Consider the following 22,010-nt stretch of genomic DNA (forward strand, 5'->3'; position numbering starts at 1 on the left):
ACTTTCCAGCAGCAGCAATTTCTTTAGAAATCTGAAAACTAACCTTAGTAGCTGCCTCATTTTCTGAGTTTACATTCTTGAAAAACTGTTGTTCCCCACTGAGATTTTTCAACAATTTGAATGCTTTAATTTGTTTCTCATTGATGTCCAATTTGCTTAAGTCAGGATGTTTTGATTCGAAATGTCGACGAAGATTGTATTCCTTTGGAACGGCTAATACTTCTTGGCAAACAAGGCACAATATTTTGTCTCGTGTGTAAGTAAACAAGTATCTATGTGTCCACTCCGGATTAAACACTCTATGTTCTGATTCGATCTTCCGTTTTTTTTTATCACCCATTTTACAAAGTCACCCCCAAAACTTTAATGTTAGAACCAAAAAAATCTACACAGCAACTGCTCACATACAAAGAAATACTGAACCAAGCGTCTGACCTTGGAGATAGCTGCGTTGGCGTGTGGATGCACTCACTTTGTCCCAGTTTACCGCCAGTAATGACCAAAACATAGCAAAAAGATACAACTCTCTCTCCTCTCAGACGAGAGAGATTGTCGATGGTTGGTTGCCTCGGGTCACGTGACAAACAGGAGAGAGTGCGCAGTGTCAACTCACCCGCCAACTTAGATGACGAGCACAAAGGTAACTAGTGGAAGGCGGGTTAAGCGGGGCACAGGCAAAGCGCTGGCTACATCTTTACTTTCTGTTACGTTCTCTCCATTTTTGGGGGGCTGCCTGAAATCCTTTGGCCTGCACAGGCCTGGTCTAGAGCGACCTACCCTGAGCCCCTCAATTCAGAACCCAGCGCTTTGAGCACCAGCCAATGGGAAGCTGAGGGCAAAGTAAAGAAGAAAGCAAAGCCGAGGGATGTAGCAATTGGCAAGAGAAGAAGCCTATCAGCCGGCAGGAAAGAGGTGGGATCAAGCTTGGCCAATGGGAATGGCAGAGTTGTTGTTGGGTGGTGGACAACGTTCTGGGGCCTGCGTGCAGCCGGGGCTGGGATGGGGGAAGATGTAAGGAGGTGGAGCCAATGGGAGCGATGGCGAAGCGCGCTAGTGCGCGCCCCATTGCGTTAGGGGCGAGTTAGGTTGCATGGAGGAAGTGATGGGGGGCGGGGAGGTTGGAGCGCTGTGGAGCTCCTGCTGCCGCTGCTGCAGCCGCCGCCGCCGCCGCAGCGAAGGGGCCATGTTGTGTGGTGTGTGTGTGGGGCGGGGGTGGGGGAGGAGGAGGAGGAGGAGGGAGTAACACAGAGAGAGGAGACGGGAGAGAGACACCACACACACGGCACAAGATGGCCGGAGAGGCAGCAGCACCCCGAGCTGTCAGGCGCTCCGCCGCGGTGGCGGCGGGATGCGGACGGCCCGGCGAGGAGCCGCGCCTGGCCCGCCGGGGGCTCTCGCAGGGCGCGGTGGCGGGGGTCCGCAGAGCCCCGGCGCGGCGAGCGTTTCCGGGGGCCGCGGAGGAAAGGCGATGGGGTCGGAGGGGGGGCGGTAGGCTGTAGCCGTGGCTGCCGCGGCCGCTGCGGCACTCGCCCGATGCGGACTCCGGCCTTGGCGCCTTCGGCCCTGGGCCGGGCGCGGGAGGTGCGGCTGGGGTCGTAGCCCGTCGGGCGCGGGGGAGGCCGGCCGCGAGGAGGAAAGCTCGGGGGTCGGGGTCCCTGCCGCCCTCGGACCGGGTAAGTCTCTCCTTTCTCTGCGCCTTTTATTGTCCTTTGTCCTTGAGAGGAAAAACAAAATGTCCTTGAGCTTCGGAGGAGGGGGGAGGAGGGGACGCGACTCGGCGGCGCTCCCTGCTCTGCACAGGGGCTGCTCGCCCCAGCCCCGAGCCCCACCACCTCCCCCGGGCCTGGGGTGGGAAGGGGGGCATTTGTCTGGGCGCCCCACAAGGGTGCATTTGCTGCCAGGGGGTTATGGAGGATCTCCCAGTTCTGGAGCTAGGGGGAAGGGAGGGGAGAAGAGAAGGCAAAGGATGGGGGGGGAAGCTGGTGGTTACTGCTGCAGAGACCGCAGACTTGTGGGGGTGGGGGCTTTTGGATTGTTCACCCCCAAACCTGGGGACCCTGTCTGGAAAAGGGGGTGGGAGTGATTTTGTAGGCTGGAGGTAGTCATCCTAAAGGAGAGAAATGTTAAAGAATTGTCTTTTTGCTTCTGTAAATTATTGTGTTGGGGGGGGGAACCCTTTAAATTCTGCTTTTAGGGTTTTTTATGGTTCCCCTTCTGGAGATTAGGAATGTTCACTACTGTGGTTTAATTTAAATGATTGATAGAACCTTATCTATGTTTTTAAAAATGAAACTTGGGTTTTTTTGGGGTGTTGGCTTTTAACTCTTTCCAAGCCATTCCAGAAAATGGACTGCGGGATTATATATTCGAAGATACTTTGGAGTACTATTTTTTAAAAAAATTCGTCATAAAGAATGAATGTTTAAATTGAATTAAATGCTTTTAAAAATAAGTTTCAGAAATGCTTTAATTTAAAAACAAACTTCCTATGTCTGTACACTTAATAAAGTATTTTATGACAAATGTATGGCTTAAATTTGATAATTGTGCTTAGGGAGAGGGAACGTAATGTGTATATCCTTAAATCGAGACTACTACCTTCAGTTTTCTTTTTTTTAAATTTGACATGTAAGGTGAAAATATTTGACATCCTGTTTTCTCCGTAGTGATTAACTGGGCTGTTTCTAATGGCTTTTATAGGTTATCAGTCGCCATTATCTGGAACTTCTTAAAATTTTGATTACTGTATTTAAAAACAACTAATAATTCAGAACTTACCTGAGTTGTTAGAGTTTTAAAAGTTCTTTTGGAACAATTTTTTTAAAAAACGTTCAATGACATGAGAGGGAACTACTGACAAACTTTTTAAGGGAATATTCAAACCGAATCTCTAAATGAAGTTACTTGTAGTGTAAATATTAGGTAAGACTTCTCAGTAATTGAGAGTGAAGAGGAGCCATATTTGTTGCATTTAGCCTTCTATCAAACAGTACACGTTGTTTTAAAAATATGTCTGTGTATATGAAGCAATAATTTTAAAGGTGGAATTGTTAGAAAAATTTGATATTCAGAAGTGATAGGTGATGTATATATATCATTATATACTCTGTAGTATATTCTAATTTTCTTGTGGATAAGTTGACATTGTAAAAGGTTGTACCTGACTAAAAAACAACCTTCAGCAAGGAATTCTACCAAAGATGCAGATTGACTTAGGTGCATGATTGCAAGGCATTATTTTCTTATTCAAGTAGCTTTGCTATTATGTTTGTCTATAAATTTCATACGTCTTCGTTTTTCTAAATCTTCTGTAGAATTAGTAGTTTTACTACACTTCCAAATTGGTATTTATAGTTACTTAAAAAATTTAAGTGGTTTAAAATGGATATTCTCAATCTAAATTGCTTTTAAAAAGAAATGAGCTTTATTTCTGAAGTACACTTAATTGCTACTAGGATGAATCTAGGAAATTGTATTTTATTTTGTTTTTGTGTTTTTAACAACAGTAAGTCTTTGAAAAATACCTGAAGGTAAATTTTTAACAATGTAGTTTGGAAATTGAATAAAGGTCATAGATACTGCAAGTTTTAGAGCTGCACAAAAGGACAAAGCTAATATATTACGTGGTGAGCTCAAATAACTTGTGGTTTAAAATTTACAGTAGCAGAGGCCATTTTAACTTCAACAGTTCTTAAGGAAGTTTATTATTTATTGGTCAGGATTAGAAAAAAATATTTCTGATGACAAAGGAAATGGAGTCTACATTAATTTTAGAAAACTAATACTGAATTTGCTCTATGTTTTGCATGTTCTGATAAGCTGGAGTGAGAGGAAAGAAACCTGGCTAAAAAAAAAAATACTGCTTGCCTATAACATTCTTAAGGTCCCACCATCCTTCTCTATCTCATATGTGTGTCCCAGCAGCCAAAGATAATGAAAACACAGCCTAATATTTAATATTGAGAAATCACCATACCACAAATGCATACATAGATGGTGCCTTTGTGAACCCCAGTGTTAATATGGCTACAGGTCATATTTTTGTAAATGTTCCCCCCCCCCACTTAGACAAAATGATATTTAAAAACCAAAACATTAAGATACCTCTCCTTCTTTCACCTTCCTTTATAGATAATACGCAGAATACATGAACTTCAGCTTGATGGTTCCAAAGAAATTGAAAGCTTATTAGAGGTAAGAATTGGTAAACTTCATTAGTTTATTTGAAATTTGGGGGAGAACCTTGTTAAATTTTCATTAACTGCTGTTATTCTTGTTTATATCTTTTTAATTAACCAGTGAACACTTTTAAAATGGACTCTTTAGAAGTAATTGGATCTAGTGTCACTGGGTTTTAAATGTCAAACCTTTGACTCTTCTGTTTCAGGGAAATAAATGTGTGTGCAATACAAATTCATTTCTTGTTAAAGTATTTTAAAAGCATTCCAATCTTCATTATATTTTGAGGAAACTGTAAACCCAAAGTATGCATTGTATTCTTTTTAACTATCATGAAGTGAATGAAATAGATGTTTAAAATAATAATTCAGAAATTAAATTGTGTAGCTTTCTACAAGTTAGATTGTTTTAGGCATTTCAGAATGTATTCAAGATTTTGACTTTTGCTGTTAAAGACTTTGTTTTATTTACGAAAAAGCCATAAAATGTTTTTTTAAAGCATTAATCTTACACATTAAAAAAGGAGCTTATGCTTAGAGGAATTTATTTAAAGTATGCCTACTGTTTTTTCCTCCAAAGGTACATGCTTCATTTCTGAGGATTGAGATGGCTGAAGGGTAGCCATTGAAATAAAAAGGCATCTTTGAAAAAGCCTTGTTTTTTGTGCAGCAGGTATGTGGATGGATTTTTTAACACCCGAATATGGTCTTTTAGTGAGAAGAATTGGAATCAAAAATTTAAATACTGTGGCACCAGATTTTGGCAAAGGCATAGAAGACAAACTAGACTGTTTAGCCTTTTTATTTACAATTTCAGAAATGTATTTAAATTTCTCCATTATTTAAATATTGTATAAAAACATTTAATAAAAAAACAATTTATGTGTACATTTATGTAGCTATACCTACTTCCAAAAAATATTCTTCAGGATTATAATTGAATGTGTAATAGTTGGTCACTTAATCTTTACAATAAATTTTTTTATCATTTTGATTTTAAAATGGCAAGTGTTTTATAGAATTATTCTTATAGTCTTTGGGCATTTGCTAATAGTTTTTCTTTAAATCATTGAATAAACATTTAAAAAGAGTTATACTGCCTTGTAGTACATTTTTAAAATGTACTGTTTGTTTCCTACTTAAATTTTTAGGTTGTGTATACGTATTACCACAGCTCTGCTGCAGGAAAAAACAGTATAATGTTTAATTCATAAACTAGGTCTTAGTTTTTTTCGTTTTCACTAGTTATGATCTTAGAATCAAAATGAAGGAAATTTTTTTAAGTGTTAGAAATTTTTTGCACTAGTGTTTTGAAAGAAATAATATTGCAAAGGGTATATGACTAGAAGTTGGGATTGGTGATAATGGTAAGGAACTCATTCAGTTCTCTTATGAAGTCAACAGAATAGAATTTGGAAATCAGATTAAGACACTGGAAGAACATGCACAAAAAAAAAATTAAGGATTGTTCGGGCTTTCTTGACAATTTGGAATATATCCAGCCTATCTGGTAACAATTTAAAGTTTTACCTTACTGTTCTTTTAAATTTAAGTGCAGACTAGATTGTATCAAAACCAAAATTTTTCTTAAAACATTTTAGCCAAATTAATAGATGTGTCCAGAGCTGTTATTTTATTCATTCTTTTGGTTCCTGTTTGCTAAAAGTTGAGTTCAAAACTTTATTATTTTTCTATAGGAAAAGCATGTGAACCTTTAGGCTTTTCTTGTAAAATCAGGTAGCACCTGATTAAAAACAGCATGCCTTAAATTTAAACTTTACAGTCTTTACAAACAAAATTCTGAGAGAAGATGAGTGTCTCCTTGAGGCATAGAATAAATGATGGTGGACTTTAGTTAATTGAAATACTCTAATTCAGTCATGTTTGACTGAAGCTTAACATTCAACTCTTTTACTTGTAAAAAAACCAAATTTTGGTGAGAATATGAAGAATTTAGGAGCAGTTTATGTCAAGTCCCTTTTCCTACCCATCTCAGTATAAGTGAAATAGTTGTCAAATAATAATTTCAAAAATTAATCCTTAATCTAATAGGATAGAGTTCTAATTATTCTGTTGCTTAAAATTTGACAGTGTAAGAGGAAGACATTTAAGTGACAGCAATATGCTCTTAGTCTTAACAGTTATGTTCATACTTGACATGTTATTTTTGTGCCAGGCTTTAAATAATTTATAGTTGGCTGGTTAATTAATGTATTATGTATGATAAAAATCTAAGTACAAATTTAATGTTAGTTACAAACAACTTTTAGGTCTCCATACATCTAGTTCATCATAATATTCTGTGTCTATGAATTGGAATAATAAATATATAAATCCTTTTTTTCTACTAGTATTTTGTTTTGTGATTCTTGGAACCTCGAAAAAGTCTTGAATCACCTGATTGTCAGCTTTTGACTTTGATAGCATCTCACTTTGCTGGTAGCACGTAATTATGTCATTTAAATTGCACACCATACCACAGAAATGAAAAGTCAGGCTCATCATCCAATGTGTTTTATCATAACATGAGATGTGAGTCTAGTTTATTTATCATATAAAATTGTTTTGAATGTTGCTTTTCATGAATTTTTCTTTATGATCAGAAGTATTAGAAAAATTACTACATGGTCAACAGTAGAATTGCTTTTTTGAAAACATAGTCATCATTACTTAGATATATTGCTTTCTGATGGAAAGAAGAAGATAGATCTTTATTTTGAGATTGTTTGAAAATTTCCTCTCTTTTCTACTAAGTATGTGGTGTAGAGGAAAGAACCCAGGATGTAGGAGCCGATGTATCATTAAATAAGCTTATGACCTTGGGCAAGTCATTTAACCTCTGTAGGCCTTAATTCTCCCATTTGGTTAAAGGAAAAAAAGTCATGTCGAACTAGATTTCTATTTGAAACTTTACTTACATCTCTAAAGTTAGGATTTCCATATTTAATTTTGGGCTGTTAAGTCCTTTTTGCAGACCCTGAACTATGTATTGTTACCAAGCAATTGTCATTTTTCTAATTTAAATTGTAAGTCAGGGATAAAAAAAGTATTGGACGTCAGCAGTATTATTGTAGGAGGATAGCTCCAATTAATTTGTAATGTAGAGAATTAATAGAACATAGATAAATAGGCCTTGGAAGGAATGTTTTAAAATTAACTTTAGCTCATATTTATGCGATACTTTTAAGTTTAACAAGTACTTTTCCTCACAGCAACCCAATGAGGTAGGTATATTTATTGCTAAGATTTTTATCAAGTGAGATTTAGATTCCTCAAGGATTAAAAAAAAGTTAATGCTAATAAATTGAATTATCTTGGAAAATTTTGAGTTACAACCATAATTAAGATGAACTGTGTTTATCGGCATTTGATTTGGAAAATGATTAAATGTATTTTCTCAGAATGTTGAGAAAAGTGACATTTTCTTCCTTTTCTGCATAACTTGATCTGATAGCAAAAATGTAAAATGTAGTTTATAAAATTTACAGAAGACGTGATTGCAAATAGGATTTTTGTTGATTTCCATTTGACGTGTATTTAGAAGATGCCACTGAACATGTTATTACCTACTTTGGAAGATGACCTTTTTTGATTTTATTGTATATGTCTATCATGTAAGTTGCTAAAATATCAACAGCTAGTTTAATTTTTCAATAAGTAGCAGCAATTTTTGAATAAAACTGTCCATTTCACATTCATTCAGATATACCTTGCTTTAAACAAAGCTAGTGTATGAACAAGTAGATTAATATAAAATTAAGGGGCAATATTTTTGTTTCACAAAAGTAACAAAACATAAAAGATTAGTTAAAAAGCAAGCTTCCTGGATGCTTTTAAATGGATTTCAGTTTTTAAAAGTTTGTTCTCATGCAGTTTTGCAACTAATTTAACAAATATTAAACACCTCTAATGTGCAAAGATGCTGTGCAAGGTACTGGGGTGCAAAAAAGAGAACAGAGCCCTTTACCATGAAGGATTTTGAAATACGATATGCCCAAGGACTAAAATTTTTTTTTAATAATGTACTAGATGAAAGGCAGTATTTTGAGTTCTGTAGAGATTATGGATAAAGTACCTGCTCACAGGAAACTTACAGTCTTATTAATTGCAAGACATTTGTAAAAACAAATCACATCCACTTTATCCAATTAACTCTCTTATGGAAATCTTAGGCTGAATTTGTTCTTCAGTGTGGCAGTTATGGCTAGATTACTACATTCAGTATTTTGTTTAACTTTGTCTTTAGTTTGATTATGATCTGGTACAGAGGTTTCTTATTTCTATAGAATAACATTACATCTCTTTGGCATTTGTAGTAATTTTGACTTGTCAAAATACTTTCAGATTAAATTTTTTAAACCTTTTCAAATTTTAGAAATGAAGTATGGTATTGAGAAAGCAAAGAATACTATAAGCATGCTGTGATCTATTGATTTGCATTATCTTTGCCTTTTAGTACAGCTATACCAGCTATTAATAAAACTTTTTTAAAAGGTTACTTAAATAGATTTTAATAACGGTTTTGAAGAAGTAAAAATATGTATTAACATAGTAGCTGAAATTAAAGCGAAGGTTATTTAAAAAGCTAAGTGAACAAAAACAACTGAAGAAAGCGTGTGTATGTGTACTCTAGATATGTAAAAAATTGGGGAATAACAACGGGTAGGAAGCAGTTGTTATCATTTGAGGTCTAGTATTTTTGTAGGCCAATTTTTTTTTTCGAAGTAGCTCAAACAGTTTTTTTCAGACATAGTATCTACCAACAGAGGCAGTGTATTATAGTGAAAAGATAAACTGGATTTGGAATTAGAGGACCTGGATTCAGACCTTGCTTATGACATTAACTGTGAATGATTTTTGGCAAGTTATTTAACCTTTTTGCACCTTGGTTAACTCATCTCTTAAATGGAAGGGTTGAATTAAATAGCTTCTAAAGTCTCTTCTAGAGCTTGATTTCAACAAGTGAAATAAAGGAAGAGTTAATATGGCTCATGTTTAGAAAAAATAATACACCTCCAGTCAGTGATGGAACCAGAACCCATGAGGACATATTGTATTGATATAAGCAGTTGCTAAGAACATAGGACTTCTTGAGTTCTTTATCTACAAAATGAAATGATAATAGTACCTACATATTAAGGTTATTGTGATAATAAATGAGATGTGTAAAGTAGTTTGCAAACCTTAAAGTACTATATAAAAGTTAGCTGTCATTATTTAGTGTTTCCTTCATTACAATTCTGTCATTTGAATTCTTTACATAAATTACTCCTCTTTCAGTATGTCTTCCTTTACTTAGCTGTTAGTTTTTTTAGTCAATACTTTTAGCCAAGACTTGACTTTTAGCTTTAAAAATTAAATTTATAATGGCAGATTGTCACTGATACTTCCACATAGCATAATTTTGTAAGCAGTTGTGTTGTTTGAGTTTTTAAATAAGTTTCTTATGTTAATTGAATCGCTATGTGACTTAGAAATGTAAAGTCTTCTAGCATGTTGTCAGTTCATACTTAGTAAGCTGTAGTTGTATGCTTTATATGTTAGTCATTACTAGTTTTGTGCTGCATGTTAATATAAAAAAACCCAAAGAAGTTTATTTTTGATGTGATAAGAATTTAGCTTATAACTGTACATTTTTGTGATACTTAGATTCCTCCAAACATTCTGGAAAATAGCATTTTAGTAAGGATATTTATAGTCTTCAATAGTGATTATAGCTTGAGCTTAGTTTTCTCCTTTTAAAACTGAGAAATGAGTATATTTTTGTGTTTGTTTTTTAATCAGAACTCTATAGATTCTATTCCTATGAGCCTCAGTCAATGTAATCTTTTGTACTTCCCTTTTAACATTTTCTAATGTGAATGAAAAACTAAATTTATTATTTGTCATTTATTTTTGTAATTTCTAGTCATGTAATTTTTTTTTTTTGGTGAGGCAATTGGGGTTAAATGACTTGCCCAGGGTCACACAGCTAGTGAGTGTTATGTGTCTGAGGCCAGATTTGAACTCGGTACCTCCAGACTCCAGAGCCAGTGCTCTATCCACTGTGCCACCTACCTGCCCCAGTCATGTCTCATTCAAACATAACAGTAGAGAAAGCTAAAAATTATATAGTACCAGGGAGGTGATTTATGAGTTGTACTAGTAATGAGGAATTTAATATGTAGATATATAGGCATTTTATTTAATAATATTTACAGAGATGAAGTTAATAACCAGAGGAGTTTGAATTTCTCTCTTGGGCAGTATTTGAGCACTTTTGAACAAAACCAAGAAAAGGTAAAAGCTATTTAGAATTGTACCTTAGCAAGCACTAAGTTTATAGCATCTTTCTCTCCCCTTTTCTACTTCTCTCCTCTTCCTTCTCCCTCCCTTTTCTCCCCCTCTTTTTCCTTCTCTCCTCTGCCTTTCTATATAAATAAAATAGTGTGAAAAGATGAAATAAGGAAGTTAGAATTTACCATCTTGAGCTTTTTGTAGTAGAAACTTTCTTTGAGAGACTTTATACAGGTGAGTAAAGGAAGTTTTCCTTTAGAGCAAACAACCCTCATTTGTAGGTAAAAGCTTTAAAGTTTTAACAGTTATAAATTGTTAAAGATCATAGAATCCTAGATTGAGAGCTTGAAAGGGATGAGAATAAGTTAGCTGTTTAACTTTCTGTGTTTTGGATTCCATTATACATAAAAATTTTAGCAGGTAAGTGGTATTTTTTTTAGAAATCATTCCTTAGACTCTGCACTAAACAGTGGCATTTACTAATTAACTGACCTTGTTATTTTGCTTATGAGATAATATTTTTCTTTCCCTCTACAGAATTGTGATTTTAACTTCAATAGCACTTTTAAAATAGAAGCTAGTTAAAGTATTAATAAGTTTATTTATTTTCCTTTATTATTTTACATATGGTTTCCAACTAGGCAAGTACCTTTTCTTTGAAAACTTTTCCTTGAGCAAAAACCAATGGAATATGAATTTTTTTAAAAAAGTAGACTGTAACAAGAACTTTATTGGCAGATACTGTAATAGCATTGTTGTAACAAATGCTTTACACGTAGTAGGTGCTTGATGAATTTTTGTTGAATTAAAAACTCATAGCTTAGTTTAAAATTTGGGAACATGGTATTCAGCAGAGCATACTTCTAATATTTCCTTGCTCTGTGCTTTGGAAACTATCTTTTGAGTCTACATCAGACCCCCCCCCAAAAAAAAAAAAAACTAGTCTTTTTTCAAAAGGTACTTGAGTAAATCTCTGGATGAACAGCCAAGATTCAACTAATGGACTGAATTATACATTTAATTGTAGACCTCTGAGATGAACATTGTTGTTTGTGTACAATAGTTGTTGTTTCCAGTGTATAAAGCAGATTTAGAGTTAAATTCCAGACTTACCAACCTTTCAACATTTTCATTACCTCTTCTTGAACTTATTAGTGATGAATGATAGTATTGAATCATTCTTAATTGAATCAAGCTATCATTCTAGTCCTCTACTCTAGCCTTTTAATTTTAATAAACTTTTTTTACTCTTAGCCTGCAATTTTTTGGAGAAGGTTAGGGATTGAAAGACAACTCAGATGAGTAGATCTAGGAAGAGGCAGATTTTGGAGGTAGAGTATTTATTTTAACAAGTTTTCCTATGGTAATTTCTAGTGCTGATGTATAGTTTTAAATTACAACTATACTACTAATAATAGCTAGCATTTTTATAGTGCATTAAAGTTGCAAAAATGTTTTACAGATATTACCTCATTTAATCCTCACCACAACTTTGGGAAGTAGGTTCTATCATTTCATTTTATAGATGAGGACACTGAATTAAATGAGGTTAAGGGACTTGCCCAGGGTCATAACAGGTGGTACATGTCTGCAGATTTGAAATAAGATCCTTCCTGACTCCAGATCCAGTGCTCTAGCCACTTCACCACCTATACATTTCAAGTGTTTTACTTGGCACTTATTTTTAGCCTTTAAGAATCAAGATAATATAGAATACTCAAGCTTTTTATTGCTGTTTGTGCTACTATATCTAATTATGAAGGTCTGAATATAAATTAGTTTATTTGTTAGATTGTGTTAAGGGTAGAGTTCCAGTATGGGTGAATAATATTTGGACATATTGACAATCACAATTCTGGCTTGTATTAGGGAGGATCATTTTGAAGGAACCTCTGAGATTATCTAGTACACCACCTATTAAAGCATGAACCTTATCTACAGTATCACAATTTTTGTCATTTAGTCCTTGCTTGAAGACTCCCAGTGATACAGAAACTTTCTCTAAGGCAGCCCATTCTATTTTTGAATGGTTCTAAGTAGGTTTCCCCCCCATTGTAAATTATCTTTTTTTTTCTCTTGTTTTTTTTCCCCTAATTACATGTGAAGATAATTTTCAGCATTCATTTTTGTAAAATTCTGAGTTGCACATTTTTCTCTTTCCCTCTCCAAGACAGCTAGCAGTCTGATAGGGGTCATATGTACAATCATGCTAAACATATTTCCACATTAGTCATGTTGTGAAAGAAGAAACAGAACAAAAGGGAGAAACCATGAGAAAGAAAAGGAAACAAAAAAAGTGAAAATAGTATGCTTCAATCTTCGTTCAGACGCCATAGCTCTTTCTCTGGATTCGAATAGCATTTTCTGTCCTAAGTCTTTGGGAATTGTTTTGGATCATTGTATTGCTGAGAAGAGCTAAGTCTATCATAGTTGATCATGGCACAATGTTGCTGTTACTGTATATAATGTTTTCCTGGTTCTGCTCACTTCACTCAGCATCAGTTCATGTAAGTCTTTCTAGGTTTTTCTGAAATCTGCTTGCTCTTCATTTCTTATAGAACAGCAGTTTTCCATTGCACTCATATGCCACAACTTGTTCAGCCATTCCCCAATTGATGGGCATCTCTTCAATTTCCTTTTTTTTTTTTGCTGCCACAAAAAGAGCTGCTGTAAATATTTTTGTACATATGGATCTTTTTCCCTTTTTTATGATCTCTTTGGGATACAGCCCCAGAAGTGGTATTGCTGGGTCAAAGGGTATGCACAGTTTTATGGACCTTTGGGCATAGTTCTAAATTCTCCAAAATGGTTGGATCAGTTCACAACTCCAGAATGGTTCTAAGTGTTAAGAAAGCCTTCATTCTATATAGTTAAAATCTACCTTCCTGTACTACATTTCTGCCCTCCAGGGCTAAGCAGAGCAAGTTAATCATTTTCATAGGAAAACCTTTCATTTATTTGAAGATATAATATGTCTTCCCTTAATCATCTTTTTAAAATTAATTTATTTTAGTTTTCAGTATTCACTTCCATAAGCTTTTGAGTTTTAAATTTTCTCTGCTTTCCTTCCCTCTCCCCTCCCCACAATGGCATGCAATCTTATATAGGCTGTACATATAATTCTTATTAAACATATTTTCACATTAGCCATGTTGTAAAGAAGAATTAGAACGAATGGGAGGAACCACAAGAAAGAAGGAACAAAGCAAAAGAGAAAAGAGAGTAAATAGTATGCTTAAATCTGCATTCAGACTCCATAGTTCTTTCTCTGGATGTAGATAGCATTTTCCATCATGAGTCTTTTGAGTTGTCTTAGATCCTTATATTACTGAGAAAAGCTAAATCTATCAAAGTACATCATCATGCAGTGTGGCTCTTACCGTGTACAGTGTTCTCTTGGTTCTGCTCACTTCATTCAGCGTCAGTTCATGTAAGAAGTCCTAGGTTTTTCTGAAGCCTGCCTGCTCGTGATTTTTTACAGCGCAATAGTATTGCATTACATTCATATACCACAACTTGTTCAGCTATTCCCCAATTGATGAGCATCCTCTCAATGTTCTTTGCCACCACAGAAAGAGCTGCTATAAATATTTTTATACATGTGGGTCTTTCCACCTTTTTTATGATCTCTTTGGGATACAGCCCTAGGAGCGGTATTGCTGGATCAAAGGGTATGCACAGTTTTATAGCCCTTTGGGCGTAGTTCCAAATTGTTCTCCAGAATGGTTGGATCAGTTCACAACTCCAGAATGGTTCTAAATGTTAAGAAAGTGTTCCTTATGAATAGTTAAAATCTACCTTCCTATACTACATTTCTGCCCTCCAGGGCTAAGCAGAGCAAGTCAATCATTTTCATAGGAAAACCTTTCATTTATTTGAAGACATAACATGTCTTGCCTTAATCATCTTTTAAAGACTAAAACAACCTCAGGCCTTTGATCTATGGCTAGTTTCAGTTCCCTGGTTCATATTCTACTGTGGCATGATTGTGGGAATTGAGTCAAAAAGAATACCTAAATGGGTCACTGAAATATGTTCTGCTTTAAATTATGCTTATTGAAAATGATAGGAGATACTTTTATTTGTTTCTTTTAGCAGTCTGAACATTTAGTACTATCTCAAATTGCCATATGAATATAGAAAACAAAGACTGGATTAAGTTAAGACTTCCCTTGGCTGGTTTTTGTATATATATGTCAGTGTTTCAGGAAACTTTCTATAACTTTACCAATCATTAATAACTGGAAATAATCAGCTTGCTGTACTTCAGTTGATTTTTCAGTTCCTATTTTCTTCAAGATTATTTTAAGGTAGTATTTACTTGTATAATTTATAATCTCTAAGGGGTAGGGATTTAAGAAAAAGCATATGAATTCTCACTTAACATTTATTTGGAAATTTCAGACAGATTTTTTTGATTACCAACCCTTGCATCAGCTTGATAATTCATTCAACTATGGCAAATTCTGAGATATCTTTCCCCTTTAAATAAAGTTTCTGTGTACCAGAGCTTGTGTTAGAGCCAAAAAAATTAATGTAAGAAAGAACTTAAGGTGACTCGTAATTTATAAAGTAATCTTAATCCTATGGATGATGGATAACAAATATAAGTCCGTTTTGCTGGCCAGGATATTTGTCAGTCTCTAGAAACTGCCTATTTTTATATATGATAGGATTTATTACTAAGCTTGGATGCCCATTCATCTTGTTTTATTTAAAAAAATACTTGATTATCATTAAAGCAGCCCTTTAAGACTGGAGCCATAGGTGTAGTTATCTTCTGTAATTTATAATTTCTTCACTATTATACTAGGTTTCCTTAGAGGAATAAAAGTAAATATTTTAAATATTTAAAATCTTTCCCAGATTTGAAATTGGGTTTTTGTCTTGGATTTTAAATAACAAATGTAAAATAGTTTCATCAAATAAAAGGAACATTTAAAACAGAACAATCTGAAATTACAATTGATCACTTTTCCTCCACAAGTCTACTCTTTAAAAATGTATACATTTTAGATATTTGCCTTTTTATATCAAAAATCAAAATATGTCAGATCTTTAGATTTTATACCTTGTTCCACAGTAATTTTTATATGTGGCTATTTGGAGGGTAAGGTAACAGGTACTTGGATTTGACTACAGAAAGTTTTATGGTCTCTTAATTAACTACTTGGAACAAATAGTATATGAAATATACTATGAGTTTGAAAATAATGAAAGGACTAGGAGGAGTTTAGGAATTCTAACTTTTCAAAGTAATATTTTGGTAACTTTCATATTTCATTAGAAAAATTTGAAGATTTAAAATCTGATTACTGATTGAGATAATTGGTTAGTGTAGGGGGTCTTGTATTCATTTTATAAGGTAGCTGGAAAAGTCACTTTAATTATTGAAAATAAGTGACAAAGCACGTATAAGCGCTCCAATGTTGACTATTGATTTGACTCATTTTTCAGCACAAGAGCCCTTTGTATTCATGTTATAGCATTGTTTGAAAGGAGTTCAATTTAGTTGTAGAAAATAGAATGGTAACTTGGGTTTATTGGCATTACTTTATCATTTAACATAAAACACAGAGTGCTGTCTTTCTAGCAAGTAAATTATAACTAAGATTATTATGAGAATGTTGAAAATAATTTCCAAACTTTGGTATCTAAGTTTCCATTATGATTCAGCTAGAAAATTTGTGTTTTAGTTGGCATTTTCTGTAGGGAAGAGAATGGACTTCAGTTCATCTATGTGTAAAATCTGTGTACCTTCCAGTTCCTAGGTTTTGTGATTATTCGTTTCAACTAACTGTTAGTTGTACTAAAAGTAGTAGTACTTATTAGTTACAACATCCTTAATGTATTTACATACAAGTTCTATTCTTAATTTCCAGTCTAAAAGTTTGTTCACAAAATTTTAAATGTATGTAACAGAAATTAACTACTTATTTGGGAATATATTGATTGGTAGATTTCAGGTGTTTGGTTCACTTAAGTTAGTCATTTATCTCTGGGTTTGGTTTATCAAAATAATGTCTGATCTGTGGATTTTATACCTAGTTCTACAGTAACTTGTCAGGCAAAGTTATCTTCGTTATGAAGATGGTGTGAATTTTTTCTTATTACATAATTTTATTAGCTACTTAATTAGCTACAACTTAAATAAGTTCTTGCACATTTAAACAGAATTGGTTCATTTTTGATGCTGTAGATTCAGCATAGGTTTTTTTATTCATAAGGGAAGTATGTTTCTTCATGTGAAATTCTGCCATTTAATATTTACCTCTAAAATATTTAGATTATTTGAAAGTATCTGGATTATCCATCATATTAGTGTTATCTAACACATTTTATTCACAAATTCTTAAATAATATGAAATTTTCAATATTTTTTCGTCAATTTTTTTGAATCTCAAAAATTCAATACAGTCACATGATATGAAATACAAACTTTACATGAACTCAAGTTGAAGTCTTAATTTCAAAAAGAACCAAGTGTAGTTCAGTAATCAAGATACTAAAAAAAAATCAAGAGGGCAACTCCTGGTTTTATGTTCTAGGAATACTACTTTTCTGACCTCAAAATTTGAAAAGGATTAATGTCTACTAAGCCAATATCTAGTTATATGAAATCACAAGGAATGGCCATCAATGTTGGGATCTTAATGTTTATAATAAAATTGATCATGTTACTCCTCAGTTAATTCATTGTAAAGTATTTTGAATTTAGGAAAAGAAAGCTGTTCCTTATTTCAACTATTATAAGAGCAGCACTGAATAAAAAAATTAGCAATAAACTGTTTAACTGGAAAATTATTGAATTAATTTACGAAAGGTTTGTTGTAGATAAATCAAATGGTAGAAGAATTGAAAAGCTTATTTATATTAATTAAGTCTTTGGTGATTGAACTTTGAGCCATTCCAATAGAATGAAATGTGAATTAGGGAAAGAACATGGGTTATAGGTTCTTAAAAGTTTGGTGCAACTGGTAGCCTTCTTTTAGGAGAAATGCTTTGCCACTTAAGTGGTTTTGGTTAGTGTTGCTATGAGTTGGCAGTTCCTTGTAGTAAATTAAGTGATTTATGTTATCTGATGCCTTTAGTAGAAATGAATGTTTTAATTTCTAGGCTTAGAGACATGAAAATTGGCTATTGAGCTAATAAAAAGCTAATCCTTTTATGGATTGATATATTTGATTATTTCTAACTTAGTTGCTGTATTTGTATGCAATTGAAGTGAAGAATTGGGTTATTTTGATAGCCTATAGAATACTGTTGATAAAGAAGTAATTGTTTGCATCTAGAGCATCCAGATTAGTTAAATTAATTGGAAATTTTTCTAGTTCCTCACGTTGCCTATATTTGATATACTGTGGGCAATGTCTTGTTTTTGAAAAATGAGTATATTTGATTTAAGGCACCATATTTGATATTTACTTAATGAAGAAAACTTAGTTTAGTTAAATTGAGTTAATGAAATTAATTGGCAGTTTCCCTTGTTTCATATTCCCTCACCCCCTAAAATTGTAACTCTTTTTTGCATTTCTACAGTAGTAGGTAAGATGGCATCCTTGTGGACTTCTGTCTTTTTGAGCAAGTTAATCAATATCTATTATATAAGTAGAAAACTATATTCACTTCTGTATTATTGTTAGCCCCCCCCTTTAAATGTTCTTTGTATGCCTCTTTATTTTGGATAGAAGATTCACCAAATAGCTTTAAATATAATGAATAAAGGCATATTTGCTGGACAGTTTTATCATGTTTGCCAATTTTGTTTCCCTTAGCAAGTTCTTCTCAATAATATTTAATTAAAAAATTTAAGTTCAAGGGTTTGTTTTGTCTTTTCTGTTTAGACAGTTTAACAAACTTTTAGTTTTTCTATGTTTAAATTTTATTTGAAACTTTGAAGCATTTCTCCATTAATACATTTTTTGACTCTTAAGACAATTTTCATCTTTCAAATTCTTGCCTTTATTTCTTTATTTTAATTGCTACTCAGCACTTTTCTTTGCAAGTTAACCATTTTTAATGATCTTAGCTAGAAAAATACTTCATTGTAATTCATTTGTTATAAAGTTAAGGAACTTTATATTTTTGTACTTTATTGAAAAAACAAGTTTTAATTCATGTTGAAAATGTCTTCAAGGTGGGTGGATGTCTGTTTTAAGCAACAAAATTATTGGTATTCCAACAGCATTTTTTCTTTTAATTTTTTTTCCCATAAAGCACCCAGTCAACTTGAAGAGTCTCAAATGGAACCTACCCTGAGAAAATCAAGATGGCAGTTCACTGTGGATTGACAATTTAAGGAAAATGGATTAATGAAAGTGTGCTGTGATATGTTCAACCAAGACAGGGGTGTTTTAACATGGATTCCATGCATTCAGTGAAGATCTAGGTTTCTGATCACCTAAGAAAAATGGACAATGGATTTGATATTCTACAGACTTTTTGTATCATTCAAGGCCAAATAGATTCTGGACGTTTTCAAGAAAAATTATTAAAAATATAACTAGAAAATAGATGAGACAAATGATTTTTGATAAGTCACTTGACTGTGTAAAGATGTGCTTATGTGTTCTTAATTTTAATAAAATTTGTAATATTTCTACGCTTTTCCTAGTTTATTTTTTGACTTAAGAGTTACCATTTAATTAGGGGCAAAGAATCCTTGACAACTACAATTATGGTTACAGGGCAGTAATTAAAGCTGGTAAAAATTAAAAGTTGCATAATGTTAAATATTGTACTTGAAATGAAAGTGTACTGATTTTTTTTCCTGATCACTTGGTTACTCACAAATCTATCAAGATAATGTGTTGAAAGTAATGTTCTTTTAAATGATAGTAAATCTTTGATTTATTGAAATAAATTACTGTTCTTGCATTAAAGTAGCTACTTAGTAAATACTACTGTCTCATAAAATCAAGCTATAACTGACCTTAAATGTAATATAAATTGGTACTTAATTGAATATATTATCTAACCTATTAGATTATTCAATTTGGTCAGAAATTCAGAGTAAATTACAACAAGTTATTCTAAACTGCTTTGATTACAAAGCATCAAAATATTTTCTATAATCAACAAAATTAAAAGCAAAATGTATTTTCAGGTTAGAAAGTTGACTGCAATATCGTGATTAAACTGATGGGTGTCCTATTGTGTCTTATTGTGTTCTTATTGAGCAAAAAGGAGGAGTCTAGTTTTGAAGGAAGCAAGCAGTTGCTTAAGGCATAACTTTATTTAAAAGGTGGTGTAATACTAATTTATAATATGTAGTTATTTAAAAAAGATATAGTGTTTGTAAATCTATGCTTGTCTTACTAATTGTACAAGCTCAATTTATAAAAAAATTTTATCATTGAGATTTTATAAACTATTCTGCTTCACAGATTTCATACATGTCCAATTAAAAATTCTTATATATCCAAATATCATTTAGAATATATTTGTATATATCCGATAACAAATGGTTGAGATGGATGAAATCCAATTTTTAACTGATAATATGTAGTTTGTATGTTCTTTATGTGTGATAAAGTCTGATAGCCTTTAAAAGGTGGAATGAGTTTTCAAGGTTTCTGTTGGTAAAGTTAGAGGTCATCTTATAATTAGATCGACAAAGATGATTGATGTTTGGTTATACATAATTATTAGGTGATATTTAGTGATTTACTAGTTTTCAAATATAGTGTACATGGCTGGCATGTTCTTTGGTGATTGTGGTAGTTGGTGTTGGTAAATTTAATGTATTTATATTTTAGTTTGAAACTAGTAATGCCTTCTTGAATAGTGTTACCTTGATATGGATTCTGGATTATGATTTTTTTAAAAAAATAGGTCTAATTCAAGTTCTAGCAGTTGTTTTTCTTGGATATCTAAAATTGGATTCTTTTAGTGATAGGGGTAGTACCCTACTTTGAGAGATTACTTATTGAGGAAGAAAGACTTGAGTTTTTTGGGTCTTTTTTGTTTTTGGTTTTTAATTTTGTTTTTACTGTATGTGATGAAGTAAAAGGCAGTTTGGATACTTGGGACTTGACTTGAGAAATTATTTTTCCCTTGGTAATCTAGAAGGCATGCTTTTGATTCTCTACCCCCCCACTGCCAACCAATGCCAGTACCTTGTTGAAACTGGTATTAACCAGACTTGATCCTACTTGGATTTTGCTTTTCCTTTGAGGAAATGGATTGTTAATACTTCATGTGTAGATTTTGGGAAAATTTTGGAGATATAAGCTCTGGTCTATTTGGTTAACATGGCTGTTCATGCTACTAGATTCTGGAATTTGCCTTAAGCTTCATGTTATTGTTTGAAGTAATTCTGTTCAGTGGTTCTTTGCTTTCATATTTATAACATTTGCAGAGTTCTACAATGGGTTAAAGAATTTTGTGAAAATAAAACTAAGAAAAATTGTCAGTATAATAAAAACCAGTTGGCTTTGATTTTTTTGCTCTTATGGAAGTGGACACTAGGGAGGCGCTCTTGAGTTGTGAAATTTAGCCCTTTTTTCCCTTGTGGTATGGGAAAAGATTTAAAATTTTTCTTATTTGAAGAATTTTGACATTATTACCTAAAGCTTAGATATTACTTAGGAGATTAAGCTTTTGCTTTTATTTATAAATCATGTTTCTTGGGGTGGGGGTTAATTTTTTTAAACAAGATTAACTATTATTTAATCAATGGCTTAGTCTAAGAACTGCCCCTCTTTCAAAATGGCTTGATAAAGCACCACTTCCTGTCCAGAGAGGAAGTAATTTTAGCTCAAGGACTGAAATATTTAGCAGATCTTTAAACAAAAGGAACAAATTACATTTTTGTCTGGCTTGAAAAGGGTGCTTGAACCAGAGGGGGTTAAGATGCCCTCCCTCCTCCCTGTGGGGGTGATTTGAAGAAGCCATAGGGTGTGTATGGGTGTGTGTGTGTGGGGTCCTTAGGCTCCCTTCTTAGATGGAGGCTGGCTTTTTTTTTTTTTAAGTAGGAATGAAGGGGTGGGTCTATGGTACATCACCTGAGTTGTGGGGTAAATGTAGAGAGTGTCAATCAAAGGCAGAGCTCTCAGAGCTGGGAAGGAGGCTCTAGATGGCGGCTGTGCCTTAGAGAGCGCGCTCAGCTCAGCTCCCTGCCTTCTCCACACTTTACGCAACTTTCTCTAACTTTCGGGCAGCCTCAGGGGGCCCCCACAGCCCCCTTCCTTTCCTGGTGACCTGGTGGGGTAGATTCGGGCCATTTTTACGGAGAAAAGCAGCTTTTAGGGGGTCTTTTTTCGTGCCTTGTTGGAAAGAAGAAGCCCGTACTGAGAGCCAGGTCGTTGTTTTTTCCAGCTTAGAAGCCATGGCGCACCTCCATTTTTGTGCGCTCTCCTAATGAGCTTTTTCCCCCGGACCTTTTTTTGTATTAATTATCGCTTATTTTTTTTAAACAGTAAACCTTTTTGGATAGTTTTTATTTATTTTTTGTTCTTAAGCGGACATTTAACGTTTATTTTTTAATTATTCGGGAATCTAATGTTTTTCTACTACTAGATACTCTCGGTTTGGACCTGCTACATGGATCAGGTA

At 33.8% G+C, this 22,010-nt stretch overlaps 1 protein-coding gene across 10 annotated transcripts in view; it reads left to right on the forward strand.

The window, feature by feature from the left end:
• The first annotated feature begins 550 nt into the window (after positions 1 to 550).
• CHD2 (chromodomain helicase DNA binding protein 2) overlaps positions 551 to 22,010 on the forward strand; it is a 155,388-nt gene continuing 133,928 nt past the window's right edge. For 6 of the 10 annotated variants that reach the window (XR_013485307.1, XM_078151150.1, XM_078151155.1 and 3 more), the window contains exons 1-4: positions 1,582 to 1,673; positions 4,132 to 4,194; positions 4,759 to 4,851; positions 18,672 to 22,007. The gene's annotated coding sequence lies outside the window, so the exon portion shown is untranslated. The other 4 variants (XM_078151153.1, XM_078151152.1, XM_078151151.1 and 1 more) reach the window with 4 other exon arrangements.

This window comes from Phascolarctos cinereus, unplaced genomic scaffold (genome assembly GCF_003287225.1).
Source record: "Phascolarctos cinereus isolate Bilbo 61053 unplaced genomic scaffold, phaCin_HiC Scaffold_3;HRSCAF=262, whole genome shotgun sequence".
In the NCBI taxonomy this organism is placed as follows: Eukaryota; Metazoa; Chordata; class Mammalia; order Diprotodontia; family Phascolarctidae; genus Phascolarctos; species Phascolarctos cinereus.